This window comes from Rhinoderma darwinii, chromosome 4, assembly GCF_050947455.1.
Source record: "Rhinoderma darwinii isolate aRhiDar2 chromosome 4, aRhiDar2.hap1, whole genome shotgun sequence".
NCBI lineage: Eukaryota > Metazoa > Chordata > Amphibia > Anura > Rhinodermatidae > Rhinoderma > Rhinoderma darwinii.
Window position 1 is genome coordinate 248,994,256 of NC_134690.1, and position 5,354 is coordinate 248,999,609.

A 5,354-nucleotide genomic window follows, 5' to 3' on the forward strand; every position below is an offset into this window, starting at 1 on the left:
AACTCTGCCCCGGCCTGCCCTTGCTGTTCACCACCGCCTCTGACATTTTTGAACATACCCCACTTTAACTTGATTTTAAATGTTTCACTTTCAAATGTTTCACTTTCAGTAGCAGAAATGGCATTCTTTGACATTTGGGCCTTTTTATTGTCACTGCTGCTTGGTCACCAAATGGATCTCCTTGGATTGAGGCCTAGTCCTCTCCCCACCGCCCTGGAACTCTGCCCCGGCCTACGCTGCCTGCCGTCACACCCCTGGCCCTGGAACTCTGCCCCGGCCTGCCCTTGCTGTTCACCACCGCCTCTGACATTTTTGAACATACCCCACTTTAACTTGATTTTAAATGTTTCACTTTCAAATGTTTCCCTTTCAGTAGCAGAAATGGCATTCTTTGACATTTGGGCCTTTTTATTGTCACTGCTGCTTGGTCACCAAATGGATCTCCTTGGATTGAGGCCTAGTCCTCTCCCCACCGCCCTGGAACTCTGCCCCGGCCTACGCTGCCTGCCGTCACACCCCTGGCCCTGGAACTCTGCCCCGGCCTGCCCTTGCTGTTCACCACCGCCTCTGACATTTTTGAACATACCCCACTTTAACTTGATTTTAAATGTTTCACTTTCAAATGTTTCCCTTTCAGTAGCAGAAATGGCATTCTTTGACATTTGGGCCTTTTTATTTTCACTGCTGCTTGGTCACCAAATGGATCTCCTTGGATTGAGGCCTAGTCCTCTCCCCACCGCCCTGGAACTCTGCCCCGGCCTACGCTGCCTGCCGTCACACCCCTGGCCCTGGAACTCTGCCCCGGCCTGCCTCTGCTGCTCATTACCGTCTCTGACATTTCTGAACATACCCCACTTTAACTTGATTTTAAATGTTTCACTTTCAGTATTAAAAGTGTCATTCTTTGGCATTTGGGCCTTTTTATTGTCACTGCTGTTTAGTCACCAAATGGATCTCCTTGGATTTGAGGCCTAGTCCTCTCCCCACCGCCCTGGAACTCTGCCCCGGCCTACGCTGCCTGCCGTGACACCCCTGGCCCTGGAACTCTGCCCCGGCCTGCCTCTGCTGCTCATTACCGTCTCTGACATTTCTGAACATACCCCACTTTAACTTGATTTTAAATGTTTCACTTTCAGTATTAAAAGTCTCATTCTTTGACATTTGGGCCTTTTTATTTTCACTGCTGTTTGGTCACCAAATGGATCTCCTTACCTACCAGCAATCACCCTGGTTCTCTGGCTGGGCATGGGGATGCAAGTTGCTCCCGCTGACCCCCTTCCACCCCACCGGGACCTACCTGCAATCACTCTGGAACTCTGGCTGGGCATAGGGACACAGGTTGGTCCCGCTGCCCCCCCTTCCACCCCACCGGGACCTACCTGCAATCACCCTGGAACTCTGGCTGGGCATGGGGATGCGGTTTGCTCCAGCTGACCCCCTTCCACCCCACTGGGACCTACCTGCAATCACCCTGGAACTCTGGCTGGGCATGGGGATGCAAGTTGCTCCCGCTGACCCCCTTCCACCCCACCGGGACCTACCTGCAATCACTCTGGAACTCTGGCTGGGCATAGGGACACAGGTTGGTCCCGCTGCCCCCCCTTCCACCCCACCGGGACCTACCTGCAATCACCCTGGAACTCTGGCTGGGCATGGGGATGCAAGTTGCTCCCGCTGACCCCCTTCCACCCCACCGGGACCTACCTGCAATCACTCTGGAACTCTGGCTGGGCATAGGGACACAGGTTGGTCCCGCTGCCCCCCCTTCCACCCCACCGGGACCTACCTGCAATCACCCTGGAACTCTGGCTGGGCATGGGGATGCGGTTTGCTCCCGCTGACCCCCTTCCACCCCACCGGGACCTACCTGCAATCACCCTGGAACTCTGGCTGGGCATGGGGATGCAAGTTGCTCCCGCTGACCCCCTTCCACCCCACCGGGACCTACCTGCAATCACTCTGGAACTCTGGCTGGGCATAGGGACACAGGTTGGTCCCGCTGCCCCCCCTTCCACCCCACCGGGACCTACCTGCAATCACCCTGGAACTCTGGCTGGGCATGGGGATGCAAGTTGCTCCCGCTGACCCCCTTCCACCCCACCGGGACCTACCTGCAATCACTCTGGAACTCTGGCTGGGCATAGGGACACAGGTTGGTCCCGCTGCCCCCCCTTCCACCCCACCGGGACCTACCTGCAATCACCCTGGAACTCTGGCTGGGCATGGGGATGCGGTTTGCTCCCGCTGACCCCCTTCCACCCCACCGGGACCTACCTGCAATCACTCTGGAACTCTGGCTGGGCATAGGGACACAGGTTGGTCCCGCTGCCCCCCCTTCCACCCCACCGGGACCTACCTGCAATCACCCTGGAACTCTGGCTGGGCATGGGGATGCAAGTTGCTCCCGCTGACCCCCTTCCACCCCACCGGGACCTACCTGCAATCACTCTGGAACTCTGGCTGGGCATAGGGACACAGGTTGGTCCCGCTGCCCCCCCTTCCACCCCACCGGGACCTACCTGCAATCACCCTGGAACTCTGGCTGGGCATGGGGATGCGGTTTGCTCCCGCTGACCCCCTTCCACCCCACCGGGACCTACCTGCAATCACTCTGGAACTCTGGCTGGGCATAGGGACACAGGTTGGTCCCGCTGCCCCCCCTTCCACCCCACCGGGACCTACCTGCAATCACCCTGGAACTCTGGCTGGGCATGGGGATGCGGTTTGCTCCCGCTGACCCCCTTCCACCCCACCGGGACCTACCTGCAATCACTCTGGAACTCTGGCTGGGCATAGGGACAAAGGTTGGTCCCGCTGCCCCCCCTTCCACCCCACCGGGACCTACCTGCAATCACCCTGGAACTCTGGCTGGGCATGGGGATGCGGTTTGCTCCCGCTGACCCCCTTCCACCCCACCGGGACCTACCTGCAATCACTCTGGAACTCTGGCTGGGCATAGGGACACAGGTTGGTCCCGCTGCCCCCCCTTCCACCCCACCGGGACCTACCTGCAATCACCCTGGAACTCTGGCTGGGCATGGGGATGCAAGTTGCTCCCGCTGACCCCCTTCCACCCCACCGGGACCTACCTGCAATCACTCTGGAACTCTGGCTGGGCATAGGGACACAGGTTGGTCCCGCTGCCCCCCCTTCCACCCCACCGGGACCTACCTGCAATCACCCTGGAACTCTGGCTGGGCATGGGGATGCAAGTTGCTCCCGCTGACCCCCTTCCACCCCACCGGGACCTACCTGCAATCACTCTGGAACTCTGGCTGGGCATAGGGACACAGGTTGGTCCCGCTGCCCCCCCTTCCACCCCACCGGGACCTACCTGCAATCACCCTGGAACTCTGGCTGGGCATGGGGATGCGGTTTGCTCCCGCTGACCCCCTTCCACCCCACCGGGACCTACCTGCAATCACTCTGGAACTCTGGCTGGGCATAGGGACACAGGTTGGTCCCGCTGCCCCCCCTTCCACCCCACCGGGACCTACCTGCAATCACCCTGGAACTCTGGCTGGGCATGGGGATGCAAGTTGCTCCCGCTGACCCCCTTCCACCCCACCGGGACCTACCTGCAATCACTCTGGAACTCTGGCTGGGCATAGGGACACAGGTTGGTCCCGCTGCCCCCCCTTCCACCCCACCGGGACCTACCTGCAATCACCCTGGAACTCTGGCTGGGCATGGGGATGCGGTTTGCTCCCGCTGACCCCCTTCCACCCCACCGGGACCTACCTGCAATCACTCTGGAACTCTGGCTGGGCATAGGGACACAGGTTGGTCCCGCTGCCCCCCCTTCCACCCCACCGGGACCTACCTGCAATCACCCTGGAACTCTGGCTGGGCATGGGGATGCGGTTTGCTCCCGCTGACCCCCTTCCACCCCACCGGGACCTACCTGCAATCACTCTGGAACTCTGGCTGGGCATAGGGACACAGGTTGGTCCCGCTGCCCCCCCTTCCACCCCACCGGGACCTACCTGCAATCACCCTGGAACTCTGGCTGGGCATGGGGATGCAAGTTGCTCCCGCTGACCCCCTTCTACCCCACCGGGACCTACCTGCAATCACTCTGGAACTCTGGCTGGGCATAGGGACACAGGTTGGTCCCGCTGCCCCCCCCTTCCACCCCACCGGGACCTACCTGCAATCACCCTGGAACTCTGGCTGGGCATGGGGATGCAAGTTGCTCCCGCTGACCCCCTTCCACCCCACCGGGACCTACCTGCAATCACTCTGGAACTCTGGCTGGGCATAGGGACACAGGTTGGTCCCGCTGCCCCCCCTTCCACCCCACCGGGACCTACCTGCAATCACCCTGGAACTCTGGCTGGGCATGGGGATGCGGTTTGCTCCCGCTGACCCCCTTCCACCCCACCGGGACCTACCTGCAATCACTCTGGAACTCTGGCTGGGCATAGGGACACAGGTTGGTCCCGCTGCCCCCCCTTCCACCCCACCGGGACTTACCTGCAATCACCCTGGAACTCTGGCTGGGCATGGGGATGCAAGTTGCTCCCGCTGACCCCCTTCCACCCCACCGGGACCTACCTGCAATCACTCTGGAACTCTGGCTGGGCATAGGGACACAGGTTGGTCCCGCTGCCCCCCCTTCCACCCCACCGGGACCTACCTGCAATCACCCTGGAACTCTGGCTGGGCATGGGGATGCGGTTTGCTCCCGCTGACCCCCTTCCACCCCACCGGGACCTACCTGCAATCACTCTGGAACTCTGGCTGGGCATAGGGACACAGGTTGGTCCCGCTGCCCCCCCTTCCACCCCACCGGGACCTACCTGCAATCACCCTGGAACTCTGGCTGGGCATGGGGATGCAAGTTGCTCCCGCTGACCCCCTTCCACCCCACCGGGACCTACCTGCAATCACTCTGGAACTCTGGCTGGGCATAGGGACACAGGTTGGTCCCGCTGCCCCCCCTTCCACCCCACCGGGACCTACCTGCAATCACCCTGGAACTCTGGCTGGGCATGGGGATGCGGTTTGCTCCCGCTGACCCCCTTCCACCCCACCGGGACCTACCTGCAATCACTCTGGAACTCTGGCTGGGCATAGGGACACAGGTTGGTCCCGCTGCCCCCCCTTCCACCCCACCGGGACCTACCTGCAATCACCCTGGAACTCTGGCTGGGCATGGGGATGCAAGTTGCTCCCGCTGACCCCCTTCCACCCCACCGGGACCTACCTGCAATCACTCTGGAACTCTGGCTGGGCATAGGGACACAGGTTGGTCCCGCTGCCCCCCCTTCCACCCCACCGGGACCTACCTGCAATCACCCTGGAACTCTGGCTGGGCATGGGGATGCGGTTTGCTCCCGCTGACCCCCTTC